The sequence below is a fragment of the Apus apus genome, chromosome 3 (genome assembly GCF_020740795.1).
Source record: "Apus apus isolate bApuApu2 chromosome 3, bApuApu2.pri.cur, whole genome shotgun sequence".
Lineage (NCBI taxonomy): Eukaryota > Metazoa > Chordata > Aves > Apodiformes > Apodidae > Apus > Apus apus.
The window spans coordinates 71,029,648-71,044,870 of NC_067284.1; the positions used below are offsets into that span (position 1 = coordinate 71,029,648).

Sequence of the window (15,223 nt, forward strand, 5' to 3'; positions counted from 1 at the left end):
AGGAATAAATAAGGGTGAGTGGTAATCACTCTTAATCTGAGAGAGCAAGGACCAGAGACAGACCTGAGCATGAAGGGGTTTTGCTATGGAGAACTAAGATCTGCTCCCTTCATCTGCCCCCTCTCACCACCAACATTGGTTTAAGGATGCTCAGATTCAGATCTGTGAACTCATCTGCCACATATGCATGTTCTAATTACACGGGGTAGTCCGATTACCTCTTGGCCACATCATTTGAAATGTAAATGACAGGTCCCACATAAAGGCTACCTATTTGCAGGAAGAGCATGTCCTATGCAAGACTTGCACATCCTGCTCCCCACAGGAAAACATCTCTCTTCTGAATTGATTTAGATTTCTCTGAAGACAGGTCAGGGTGGTGGAGGGTAAGCTAAATAATTGGCATGGAGGGGTATCCATTCCAGGCTGTAAACTGAAAGAGTAACTTCAGAGAGTTCCATTAAAACACTAAGTATTATTTATTATTTAATCTTTTCTGTCTCTTCTCCCAAAGCCCAAGGATTCAGACTTTGTATACTCAGAAATGGAAGAAAATAACATGCACAAAATACATGGCCGACATTTGTCACACATCCTGTTAATTCATAAATGAGAACTAATAGTAAATTAAAATAGATAAAAAATTTATACCGGCCACTGATACTTTGATAATCACATAGATAATATGCATGACCTTCTGTATTAGAGAGTATGTACAGTATGATTTAAAACTAGACTAAACAATTTAAAACCTACACTAAATCTGTAAGGAAAGGAGTCAATGGCACTAAAAGTAAAAAACCTAACAAAACAAAAAAACCACAAAAAACAAACCACCCACAAAACTCACAGTGGTTGGGAAATACAATAATGAAGGTGGAATGGTGCAACCATCATTTGCCTCCCTCGTCATTATGAGACAGTCCTTATTACACGATCACACACTGTTTTTGCCTAGACTGCTGCCTCATTCACTGCATAATTATAATGAAAATGAAGATAAATATTTTAACACTAAGTGTCTTGGAAGCTTAATCTAGGAGTCACTACAACTTGGTTTATAAGACACATAGCATATGTTTCTGTCTATCCTGAAAAACAGCCAAAGCTAAAAAAGCATGTGTTAAAGCACTAGGTATTGTATTCAGTGTGATCAGACCAGTGATACATGGGTCCAGCCTGGGAGAGGAGAGAACTCTGGATCCTGATTTGCTTTGTTGTTAGCAGGTGCTACATTGTGTTGTGACCTGTTCCAGCCACACCTATAATAACACAGAGAACTACAGGTAACTCCTGAGATTGCCTTTTATCTTTAATCTCTTCCTGTTCACACTTCATTCTGCCAACACCTCCTGTCAGGATTATTGCTGTTTATTTCCCATGAATATCTAAGAATATCATTCATCCCAGCAATAAAGGTTTCCACGCAGTGAGGCATGCTTCAGAAGTGACCTGCAGTATTTCCTAAAAGGTTACTTGACTGACTTGTTGGTTGGGAAAGTAAACAGGAAGACCTACATTGTCTGTCATAAAAAGCAACAGTATTAGGCAGGCAGAGATCACTGAAGCAGTTATTCCAGTGTAGTTGATAGAAATAAAAGTCTCGTACACAGATTAAATCATCTACTAGTAGCACAAGTACTATGGGTCTGATCTTGAAAGTTCCTAGTCGGGTTGAGTTGTTTCCTCTTACAAATGCTCAGATGAGACATAGTTGCAGTTAGACAAACTGCATTGGTCACTAACTACTCAGATCTAAGATTTCTAAGAGATGCGGTTTTATTTATTTATGATCCTGACTGCACAGTACAACAACTGAGTCATACCATAGCCTCCAAGAAGTCCACATCTCTGTCTCCTACAATACCTAAGTGGTCAGCCTAACCACTTGAAAGACAGAAGCAAAGAGCTTAGTAACCAGATTTTCTCTCACAAGGACCTGCAGGTGTCAGCAGCAATAAGTCCCATCAACCTTGTTACATCCAACCACTCAACCAGCACAATAGGTGGACATCACTGACCTTCTATCCATCCAGGGCTACTAACCTCAAGTATATCACCTCTGGCTCCAGAGTGCAACACACTACTGAAAACTCAGAGTACATTTAAAAAGCATCACTAAGTCTGTCCTACACTTTTAGCTCATTACTGACCACTGCCAGAGATAGGACAACAGGAGCTGCTCTTATATGATTATTACATTCCCTATTAATTAGGCAAAGATTTCCAAGCAGAGCTCCGCTTTCCAACCATTCTTTGTATGCCTTCTGCCACTGCTGGAACAGATAGGACCTGCTGCCACTGGAAATGGCTGCTGACAATTTGCAGCAAAATGACAGATACTGGACAAGCTAGAGCTTGCAAGTCTCAAAATTCAGCACTGCTCAGCAACTCCATTGGCCCCATAGAGTCTGACCAGTGAGAATTATTCTGCATCTTCCATTTCATAAACTCTCATTCTGTCTCTCAAGTCACAAACTTGCCTTTGACTGGACTCGTCTACTCTCCAGGATAACAGAAGTAACACTTCAGCCTTACAGCAGTCATGGGCACTTCCCAGTGTTGTTCTTTTCTCCTTCTGTTTAAAGTCACCCTGCTTAATATTCACTATAAGCTAGAGTGTTAGTCACTGCTGTGTGGCACTTCCCTGCTACCATTACACACTTTCATAATTAAGACGTCTCTGCCTGAGTCAACTGAAAACTACTGAAAATGTCAGGTATTTCAAAACTATTGTCAGAAATAGTCAAATGGCTTTCATATAATCTTACTACTAGCAGGCACACCCTGAATGCAGAAACTAAAGCAATTTTTAAGTCTCCATTCAACCTCCATACTCATTAGTACTTGGTACACTGGTTTCTGCATAACTCAAGGCTTTCAAAGGGCCAGTCCTGTGCCTCTAACATTTGTGTATAAACTGACTACATTCCACCTTATCACCTGTAAAAATGTACTTAGCATTTACTTTCTCAATGATTCCATCTTCCTTATGGTCCCTCCATTTTTTGATGGGAATCAGCATTCCATGAATGCAAGAAATAAGGAGAGCTACATGAAGGCTCAAAATAGAGTGCTGTCCCATTTGATGGACTGATTTACCACAGGCCTCAGGAACCTTCAGGCTGCATACTACCCAATTCAGTATCTGTTCCGTACTTGGGACTATTGATCCTCCTACCTGTTCACGTATAAATGATGGCAACTTCCCCTGTGGGTGAACAACAAAGTACACTCAGCTCTTCCTTCTTAAGAATAATCTTAGACAGCAGTTAGAAGGCAAAATAATGGTTTTAAGTAAAATGGTATTGATTCTTATAATGGTCTAACCACAGTCTAAAGAAAGCACATATCCTATTTACATATACCTCACAAGTGACATGCTAGCATTCTCTTTATCACTACACCATGAATGAAAGACACAAAAAAGTTTGCCAGATGCTGCAGATTACAAAACCTTGTTCTCTAGTCAAACCATTTGTCTAACTGAGGGGCTGCTGCCTACAGCTGCTTTGTACACACACACAAAAAAGAGATATTAGACTTCGCCAGCACTTGGAGAAGAAGCAGAAAAATGACAGCTAGCTACTTTTTAAAAGGATCCCTCATTAATCACCAAGTGGTGGTTCTTCTGGATTGCTACTGAAGAAAACAGCTATCTACAAACCAAGTACAGAGAATCAGGTTGAATCAGAGTACACCAAACACTTGTTCTTTAAGGTAAGTCAGCCAGGCAACAGGACTTAAAACCAAAGTATTTTTTTCTTAAATTTTTCTCTGAGAAGGATTTTATAAAAGGGTGGGAACTCAGTAAAACTTGGACCTTTGTCTAAAACCTCCATAGAGATTTTTAAGACCGCAAGTATTTGAACCTGCAGGAAATAATACCGTCAGCAGCAATATTGGCAGCTCTTGCCTGGCTGATTGGTCCAGTATTTTGGTAGACACATTTGACTTCCCCAGTGTACTCATACCTTGTCTCATGCAACAGGAGTTTGAACACCCAGAACATTTAATGGTTTATTTTAACTTATGTTACCAAGGTATACAAACACCTCTTTTAAACAGTGCCCTGGGAACAGAACAAAATCAATCCTTTCCATATGGACACTCAGGTCTTCCTTTCAAGCACCATAGTTCTTGTGTCCTCTCCCTACACTACACAAAAGGAATAACCCAAGCTAGAAGCAATGCTGTCAAGTATGTTTCCTTTCATTTGAATCCTTCCAGCAGGCTTTTATATGCTCTGGAAAATGTATGCTGTTATGACCTTGCAGCTGCTGTTGACTGTAGCAGTCCTGTCTGTATCTGGTCCAGTGTAGGTCACCAAGAGTCAGTACTAGAACAAGCACTTCTTAGCTGTTAGTAATTGCATCATCACATCACTTCCCAGCACAGTGTCTTATCAATGATCATCTGGGGACGCAGATTTTTGTTAATTTGCCAGATGGGGCTTAGTAAGGCAAGTCCTTTCTGGAATACCTGAAGGAGACAAAAGCTATGTGTGGCCTTTTCTCATTTTTATTTTTATTTTTACTGAAAAGTGAAGCAATCAGTGCTAGCTTTGCAAGAAGATCTTCAGGGTTATCCACAAAACCAGAGAACCCCAAGTAAGTAAATGCCTAAAATAAAACAAAAACCAGTAACAAATGCATTGTTTTCCCTTGCTTCTAACACAATGCATCCCACTAAGCCCCTAAAACCAATACTGAATGTATTTAATTGTGATCATGCTGAACACAAGATTACCAGAGCCAGAAAATGTCTTGGACTTGAATCAACAATTGTTTTCCATTTTGAAAACTTCACAATGAACATGACTGGAGTCTTGGCTTCCACTCCCTGAATGAAACCCAACATTAGCTCTGGGTCCCCAGAGTCCCAAAACTGAAGTGACCCAGATGCTGCAAAGGTCAGTGCAAGCAAGAACCACCACTGAATTTACTATTTTTGCTATCATAATGCCCAGAGTCTTTAGTCCTGAGCCAGGGCCCCCACAATGTGCAAACAATCTTGAAGTAGTCCCTGCACTAAAGACTTCACAGTACAAGTTTTAGCAGGCTCCATCAGCTACATAAAACAGGCAAGGGGGGCAGGAGGGAGACCTGGTAACCCAAATGCAAGCATATACTGGCACAATGAGCATTAGTCATGGTTTACCACCAACTAATCTCAAAACAAAATATTTTCCAGTAACATTTCTCACTTTTACCAACAGCGACATAACAGAGCATTTCTTTTTTCCTCTCTGGCCTCTCAGCACTGAACCACCTCCAGACAGAAAACCCTTCTCTTTTTTTGCTAGCACCACTCCATTTTGCTGCATCTTGTGCACTGTGGGGGGTGGACAGGGGTGGACGGGGGGGGGGGGTGGACGGGGGGGGGGGGGGGGGTGGGAAGCAACATCAGCAAAAAAAGTAAACCATGGCAAGCCAATCAATTAGATGCAGGCTGGCCTTTCTTTTCACATTGAAAGGGCTTTCCTTTTTCCCCCTAAGAGTGAGAAAACTCCAAAACTTGGTCTTATAAGGAGGTGTCAATGAGGTCCTTTATGTAAAAGCTGCATTTAAGAGGGAAAACTCACAGTTCTGGAAAGCAAATTGCTTTTTCCTCCTGTGTGTTTTCTCCTGAGCCTGCTGCTATACATGTATTCACTGAACCAGCTTTCATTAGTAAGTTTTGCTACTCGCGTGATAGCTCAGAGAGTGTGGGTGATGATCTATGCACTATATATTATTTTCCTAAATTTGAAGGGTCCTAAGTTCACATGCTCATGCCCTCAAGCATCCAGCTGGGTTAGAAAGAAAAACCACCGACTATCAGTACAAGGTGCAGTTTGGGCCCAGAGGGGGGGCTATAAACACGCCATGAGGGCTCTCTCCTGGTGGGACAAGAGCTTGGGAGCTCAGCTTTGCTGCAGCCAAGGATTATCCCGTGTTGTGAAAAGGCACTATTGCCGTGTGATTCAGTCCACCACTTTTTGTTGTCACCTTGGGCTGGGAACTGCAAAAAGGAGTTGCCCTTTAGTCCCTTCAGCATAGAGGAGGTAGGTCTTCCTGGATCCTGATGGAGACTTCAAAATTGCAGAAGGAGAGGCTGGGCTGGCCTCATGAACAGTACTGCCACAATATACATACAAGCCTATATTATATATTAAATTAGGAAGCGCTTTCTCCATTTCTCCCTATGCTGAGTAATGTCAGGTGAGCCAAGAAAAGTAAGTAGATTCATGTGCTCTAAAAAAACACCATCCAAACAGGCATGAAACCTTCTGTTCAGAGCAAGGTATTATTTATCAGTTAACTATATATTTCCCCATGGTAACAGTGCAAGAAAAACATTCATTCTGTCCTTGAAATGATACTATAGTTCTCCAAGCTTCCTCAGTATAGTCAGTTCAGGGTAAATTTCCCATTTGGCCTGCCCTTACAATTCCCAACAAATGGGTCCTAGAATGACAAAACTCCATTTTATTGAACTAACTAGCTGCTTTTGGCTTTTTTTCTCATTTCTCCCCTATAATACAGAGCCTTTTATCTTGGGGCTGTCTCCTCCTGGGCATGCCTCCAGCTACCCTTAGTGCCTCCTGTGCATGATCACTGTCTATGCCATATCATCATTGCTTTAAAAATGCACCAAATGCAGGAAAACTGTTTTTCTCCTCCCCACGTCCCCCCCAACCCTCCCTTTTTTTTTTATAAGATTTTTTCCATGTGGTTAGAGAAATAACATCTGGAATTACTGAAGGCTGCCAAAAGGAGAGAATGAAAACAATGAGTTGAGTCACACTTGAACCTGCCAACTTCAGATAATTTAGACCTTCTTGAGGCAGTTTGAAAAGAAAAAAATATGGAAAATGTATTAGTTTGCTTTTTATAATGCAACTTTTTTTTAATCTGCTGATGTATATTGCAGAGTCAGCCAAGACAGCACCATGGCATGAACACTGAATCCTTGCAGCACTCTGATATCACAATCTTATAATTCATCTATACATATGCAACAGCAGACTGAGGTTTCTCTTTCTGAGCAGCGTCCCATTGAGCCCGTGAAAGAGGAGCAGATACAAAGCTGCAGTGAATGTTTTTTTATACCATCCCATAATGCTGTGCAGAGAATTGGAAAGTTTCCTAAATGCCCCTTCATTTTCATACCTATGAACAGTGCTGGTGTGCTCTGGTAAATTTTGCAATGGTTGCATACTGTTACTATGTAGTCTCTGTCAAAGATCAGCTCCCCTGTGATCATATGATTGTCCTACCCCTAATCAAGGATATTACATTTCTCTGCCTAGTCTAGGAAAGGCCTTCAAGTGTTTTCATTGTCTAAATTTTTCACCTCTTTTCACCTTGAACAGTCACACCATACTAATGCACGGCTGGGATGCCCACTGAAGCTGGTGATTGCAGCTACACTACTCAATGAAATAGGAAACCCAGGTGATAGGAACCACCAGCAAAATATTCTGTGAAAAATTCACAAATGGGAATCAAACCAGACACAGCCTGAGGAGTTTTCCATGGGATTTAAATGCAAACATATGCATGTCAGGTAGAAAAGAGCAAAGCTGCAGGCTGCATGGAGTTTGCTGGTGCTTTGCATATATGAGAGAGAAGATCAGCAAAGCACAATCATCAATAGACAGTAGAGAAGGATTTGTGCCAACACTTTGGGAAAAAAAATAACAGAGACCTCTGAAAAGCTAGAATGCCAAGAAACATTCCCCTGCTGATTGATACACAACATATTCAGGACTTTATAGGTATTGTTTGTAAACTATTGCATCCCAGACATACACATCATCCATTTTTTCTCCCTAAAGAAACCACTCAAGACTTAATCGTAGCAAACTACTAGGATAAGGAGGATTGCATGGTTCATACCTAAGTAAAGCATGTGAAATTATTATCAATCCTGTACAGTATCATCTGACAATGGAGAAAAGATTATGTACAGTGTCACTGTATGACAAGTGGGGATACTACACCCTCCTCATGAGGGCAACTATAGTATAAACTCTTTTACAGTGTGTTTTTACTGGTATTTTAAAAAGCTCTTCGAAACAGCCGTAACAGCCACCAACATCACCCTTGTCTGACATTATCTCACTACCATCCCCACCATTCCTTTTGAAGGAGGAGAGGCCTGTGCTCACACAGTAGCTTTTGCAGCAGTGTCCCAACTTGATAATTCCACCCTGGCTTCAGCAGCCCATTACTGGCTCGGGTGGAAGGCATCCACTCCCCTCCTTTCATTTCACAAGTGCTGCCATTTCATCAGGCTGCTCCAAGCCGCTTTCTGCCCAGCTATCATAGCTCCTTTCCCTCAGTGCAAAGCTACTGGAAATTCTTATCAAGCTCACCCACTCCATTGTTCCACACTATCACATGTTATCGAAGGAGTCACTGCACATTTAGCACATGTCGACTTTTTTCTTTTCAGTAAGTCACTTGGCAACAGTTTCAGTAGCTCTCCTTGCCTCAAAGGCTTTAAACAATCCTACCAAGATGGCTGAGCAGCTAGAGATGCGTTAGCACAACTCCCTCACGTGGATAGACCTTTGTTCCACGATAAGGCAGGATAAGACTCACTATTTAAAAGACTTCATAAAGAGTAAGCCAAAATAACCCCGTCTAGTTAAATACCAAAACAGGAGTGTCTACAAGATGTGGCTACACTGATTTAGCTTTACTGTTTAAAATTTGCTCCTTATCTTATACCAACAGCTTTCCCATTTAGACAAAGTATTAGCCTGCTAAACGGTAGCTCGCCACCCACTATTTTTGTACTTATTAACTTACTGTCATTTAACATAAAATGTTTAGGCAAACCAGAAGAGAGATCCAAATTCTGATCCTCATATTCAAAAGAAAAGGGCTCCAGGCATTAGATTGTGAAATATGATTTCCCAGGATATATTAAATTCTGGCTTAATGTTTGGGTTTTTTTATATCTCAGAAAGTCAAACCTCATTTCATAAGAGGGCACTTCAAAATGCTTTGCATACAGCATGCTTTCTCTTGATAAAGTCTCTGTGCTGCAGCAAACTTGGAATTTGATCAGAACCTCTGGAGCTCCAAGCAGTGGGAGTGGAGGAGAGCAAAACCCACACTGTGAACCTCATCTCACAGAAGTTCCTTAGATACTTTTACAGCAAACATAAACAAGAGGAATGAGCCAAGGGGCTCATCAGAAAGATTCACAGACTTGAATTATGCTGCAGGACAGACTGCAGATGCAGCCTAGCTCATACAGCAATGCCAAGTACAGCATACATCACACGTGTGTCTGTGTGTTGACTATATCTCTGCAAAAGTCATGGCAGAATGACAGACAGAAACATGAATTTAGGACCATCTGTCAGCCAAAGGGTACCCAGGCCTGAACTTTTTCACATTGTAACTGTCAGTCTAACTGCAGAACTGTTGAGAATAAAACTTGTTACCTAACCCTGTATACCTGCAGTGCCCCAGAGATTCTCACAAAGTACAGAGTTTCTCAGGGAAGTTCCCCTCTGTCCTCATGGTCTTGCATAATTCTTTCATATGTTCATTTAGCTTTTGCATACTTCAACATGATACAGTGGGTTGAAACACAAAAGCTCAATTTACTTACAAGAAAACCTACCATGACTGATGTCATTAGAGAAAATCCTTAGGAGGCTGCATAAAGGACGAAAGTTTGTAATGAAATGGAAAAACCACCCTGGTAATCGGGATGAACAATTTACTGCAAGACACCACCAACCACTCTCAATTTCTCCTTCTTCTCCGCTTGGGCATATAATTCCCCAGAAGCAGAAGACTCCTGCAATTAGTGGGTGATATTCTGAGGTCAACAGACTAGGTTTTCCTAGCGCCAACAAGTGAAGGACCACCACTGGCCATCTGCCTTATAAATGTATTGCTTCAATTGTGCCGCATTCTAGACGCACTCCCTGTATAGGTGGCTGCCGAACACGCAGGCTGATGTAGCCATGCCTAGCATATCAAGCCCCCTCCACAGGGCTACCCTCTTCTGACTGCAACTGTTGCAAAAGATGAAATTATCAAGAGGGTCAAAAGCCTTTAATTATTCTCCAGTTTTTCTCAAGTCCTGAGCATCCTCTCTGGCATGCACTGCCACGCTCTCTGCTCATCAGCAAGACATTCCTGGCAGAAAGCAGTAAGCTGCTGCCCTGTGAAAGTCTCCTCTTCTTTTGCAGAAAACCTTACCATTATGCAGCCAGGTCTTGATCTAATGTGAGTACTGCAGTTGAGTGTTTTCTGTGCCACTCCCGAACAGTATGTTTTCAGCAGAGGAAACTGAGTTTTCAGGACATTCTTAATGGCAGATCATTACTCATATCATAAAGAAGCAGACCCTATAAAAAAGATAAGTGATAATGCCAGGCCATGGCTTCTCCAGAGGTTAACAATACTTCAAGTTTACTGCATAGCACTATAGAAGTGGTCCATGTGTTTTTTGGACTCACAGCACTGGCTTTGAGTAACTAATTAGTGAGAGATCCCTGTATCCTGTAGATCAGTTTATACACTTATAGAAAACTCTCACAGGTAATATAGATAAAAAGCAATTACAAGTTATTGTTATTTAATGAACTTAATTATGCTTCATAACTGATTAAGACTCTTCCATATTAATTCTTGCAAAATAAATTGCAAGCCTCATCTCCAATAAAATTTTATCCCCTTCCTTCACCCTCCCACACAGTAGGTACTTTGTAAATTGTGATTTCATTGTATAATTATTTGTTATAACTCTTTTTGATGGGTATGTTGTTGATACGTGATTTGAAAAAAAAAAGAAAAAAGACAAAACATATGCAGTGTTAGAAAATAAGTTATATTCGGGCATTGTTCAGTTACTTCTTCCTATGCACTTCTTTCTATTTCACACTTCCTATTGCCCTTCCCCAAGACTCTAATTCAGAAGTGAAAGGGACAGGAAAAGGGAATATTTATTAATATCGTCAGATTCACTGTTCTCTGCAAACATAAGGTTGAGTCTGAAAGAATGCACGAGACAGTCTAAACCTGTCATCTTTTCATCCTTTTAGCAGTCCCCACCATTGAAAAAATAAGTGTTTTCCAGGGACAAATAATCCCTGCAAATAGGGACCACAGTTCTGTCAACTGGACATACTACTTTGACATCAATTGTGCTGACACAGCAAATCACAACGTACCTGAAGGTCTTTGTTAGTAGAGCTGCAAAAGTGGCCCAAGTTTCTACGTACAGAAAAAGGCTACATCAGCTACAGCAAAAACTTCAGAGTTTTAAAATCTTTTGTTAGTCAATGTGTCTGCCAAATCTTCCAGTTCAGAAACCACTCAGATGATGGAAAAATCAAATCTTTCAGCAGTGGGAAGTAATAATTACTATTGTGTTGATTAATCTTTGGTCTTAAAAAAAAAAACAAAAAAAACCTACACCCTTAAAAGCCTTTTTTCTGTGTGGACAGGTATGATTTAGCTTTGGCATAATCCTATTATGTTCTGTTCTTAAACAATAAAGGAACTAAATAGACAACTCTGAATAAATAGTAAGCCTTTGCAATTCTCCATAGCAAAAAGTGTTTGTTATATAATTCTTTAACACAACTCTTTCTGTGGCAAATGAGTAAGTTTAGTTATGGAATGGCATGTTCATTTATGTTAGGAACTAAAATAGTGGCTTATTTCATAAAATATTTGAGGCCACATTGCAGTGCATTCCAAAGATACTAGCATTGTGGGAAATGAAATTGAGCTTTATAACACAAAAAAACTTTAGGGGATGTAGAATTCAAACCCACTGTCATTTAATTTATTCATTTGAATAACTGATTTACAGTACACGTTCCCCAAAAGCACAAACTATTAAGAAAAGTTAAAACTTAAACGCATCTTTAGGTTTATGACTAAAGCAAAAGAGTTAAAGAGGAATGATGTCCACATTTTGTCATTTTGCTTATACTTTAGAGAATTTTCTTTTATTCACAACATGTTACACAGCAGTTCTTACTTAAGAAATAAACATCAAGAAAAAATCAGGCCTCTTCAGAAATAAACTATTAATAGCCTTACAATGTGCTTGCTCTGTTGCTACGTGTTCTCCTGAGCGCATTACCAAAGAATATCAAATAATGAGGGGAACTATGTACCAAATGACTGTTTAACAAAGAGTTAAGTGAAAAAAATTGAACAAGCCACAAAGCTTGTAGCTCAGTTTTTGTGCACAGTAGCTATTCAGAGAAAGTAATAATGCAATGCAAGCTAAAAAAAAAAAACAAACACACAAAAAAACACACCACAACAAAACAAACAAAACAAAACTCTGAAAAATATTCCTGTTTCTGCCTGACTTCCTGTAAGAACATTAACCATCTTGCAGGCTTTACAAGTCTTTGGTGTGTTACTGCTTGTCAGGGCCTTCACACCAAAAAACAGGTGTTTTGTCATGAACTTGAGTACGAATCTCTTTTTTGTTACCCAGTTTTAGTAATTCTCATGTTATTCCAGGATTTTCTTCAAACATTCCATCCAGATAATGAGGTGAGCTATTCAGCTTTCATTTGTGGGGTGGGGGGGTGAGTGTGAATAGATTGTTTCCAAACAAATCTATCTCTAGCCTTTTGCTAGTCGCAAATAATTGGAAAACATAAGATTGCACTCCCACAGCCTCAAATACACAAAAAAATAGAGGGGGGGGGTAAGGGGTTTGTGTTTTTTTCTGCTATTTAATTACATGGGTGTGTTTGACAATACAAGGACATAGGGAAAAGAAATATGAGTACCATGAGCAACATGAGAGAATTTTCTGTGGGTAGAACACAGCTATAAACCAGAACCCCTCAAGCCCCATGAAGTGAAGCAATTTGTATCTTAGCATACCCTCAGCCTGATGCTGCAGCCTGGAGATTCAGTAGGCAGTAGCATCTTATATCAGCCTGGCCGTGCTTCACAGTTAAGCAATCCAGCCTTTTTCATTCTTTTGCCTAAATTCTTTTCACTCTCTCCAGCAGACAGCTCAGCTACAAAACACTAAAACAAAAGAGCAGGGTTTATTATATTAATCCTCAGAAGATGCGATATTAAAAAAAAAAAAAAAAAAAGAGGGGGGGGTTTGGACAGAGGAGAGAAAATCTCTTTGTATAATATCCTTTTTTATTTTAAACAAACAGCATACTTCTGGTACATCTAGGACTACTGTGGAGCTTTTCTCAAGATATTAAAAACAATTCAGCAATTATCTCTGTATCACAGATAGTGTTGTGTAACTATTACTGAAAGGTAACTCTGCATAACTGAAATGACAACATACAACAGTATCACTTTGTGAACTGGCAGGCATCCAACGTGCCATGTCAGTAGCTGCTTTCACAACAATGGAAATAAGAATAGCTGTTATTATTTGCTGAAATCAAAGCTCACAAACACCTTAAATGCACACCAGTTTAAGATTCGGGTCAGATGTTAACCGAACCCCAGCTTCCTCCTATATCCAGTGGTCAACATGGTCCTTTTGGCTGACAAGAAGTTTGAAATGTTTTGTAAGACCGATGAAAAAAGTGTCTGGGAGGGCTAAAACAGATTAGCAAGGAACTGCAAGGTGATGAATGAAGCCTGTCCCTGCAAGCCTTCCAGGTTATCTTCATCTTCATGCCCACTGGGAAATGACTCACAGGTGTTTTAGGAAGAAGCAGCTGCCTACTTTGTGACATTTCAGCTTTTGCCTCCAGGTTGAGAAGGGTTTACAGGATAAGAGACAAAGAAAAGGAGACAGTCTGCTGGAGATATCAAACTGCATTTGCTACATCCAAGGTAGAGCTAGTCTGGCAAGTGAGCAGAAAGGTTTCCCCATTTCAAACTCAAAAGGAGGCCAGTCCCTTCCTACTGACAAAGACTGGCAGAGACTTTGAAAGGGGAAAAGTATTTAAAGTAAATTAACGCCATTAGCAAAATTTAGAGCTGCTGAAAGCAGCTTGACATGGGCTGACATTTCTGGAGACCGACATCCTCCAGTTGCAGAGTAGACAAACCAGGAGGAGGCATTGCCCAGCTCTGCAGGTCCCAGGGCAGAGGTGGAGGGTGGGAACGTGCACGTGTGGAAATCCTGCCCAGCACCAAACGGGGCCTTCCTGTAAAGTAGTTAGGCACCACATCCCTCCTGCCTTACTCCTTAACTAGCCCTTCAGCTCTTCCTCCTGCAGGTAAGAGGAACACAAGGAAGTTGCACCCCAGCTGAGAATTTATTTTCTCAGTGCAATTCAAATCAATGAATTTAAATGTAAATGTAAATTCAAAGCAATGGATCAAGACCTCAATACAACTTCAATTGAACTCTAGGAGTTCTGTGGGTTTCTAGTAACAGTCTGTCACCAGCAGAGTCATGGCAGCATTTATATGAGCAGTATCACACTTTTTGATGGAGTTTTCCTTTTCACCAACATAAAACAAACAAACAAACAAACAGGCTCAAAGCTTATCTGTTAGTTAGAAGATAAGCCCAGCAGATAGGAATCTCTGAGGCTTTATCTCACCTTGCCCCAAACTAATTAATATGGCATTATCCTGTCTTCTAAGAATCACCAGTGATTTATAAAGCAAGAAAAACTGTCATTATTCCTACCTGACACATGGTGAAACTGAGGTATGTGGAGGTGAACTGGGAAGAAAAAAGAAACCCATAAGCCAAGCTTTTAAAACATTGCTGAACTACTGATATTTGCACCCATAGTCCATCCACTGAATCCATAAAGTTTGCAGTTTTACTGTAACCTTTGTCCTGGGAAGATTACTTATCTGCAAGTCTAGAGCAACACAAATTTTTTATGAAGCAAGAGACAAAATCTGAGCAAACTTTTTTTTTCTTTCCCCCTTTTTATTTTTTTAGCATGCGACTTCAACCTCAAAAGTCACAGTAAGTCCAGAACCACACTAAATCCCCCCGAGAATCATGCAAGCAAAGAAGAAAGAGCTGAATGAGCGGAAAAGGGGCGTTGCCTGGTTCAAAGAGTCACCGAGTCTATTTACAAAGGAGGCCGAGAGGTCGGAGCGAGGCCCGCGCAGCCATCCAGAATTACCCTGGCCAGGAACAGACGCTGCATCGCTTTGCAGCGCACAAACCTTGTTCTATCAGGGAAACTATAGTAACTACATGACCACTGGGGATTAGTGTGACCCCAGGTCATAAAACCTGATCGGAGTAGATTAGCAAAAGATCAGGCCAGTGCTGCAGA

General features: G+C 40.5%; 1 protein-coding gene across 6 annotated transcripts in view; it reads right to left on the reverse strand.

The window, feature by feature from the left end:
* Positions 1 to 14,708, reverse strand: part of LOC127382340 (uncharacterized) — a 242,122-nt gene extending 227,414 nt beyond the window's left edge. For all 6 annotated transcript variants that reach the window (XR_007888929.1, XR_007888927.1, XM_051613812.1 and 3 more), the window contains exon 1: positions 14,614 to 14,708. The gene's annotated coding sequence lies outside the window, so the exon portion shown is untranslated. The remainder of the gene's footprint in view (positions 1 to 14,613) is intronic.
* Positions 14,709 to 15,223: the final 515 nt, after the last annotated feature.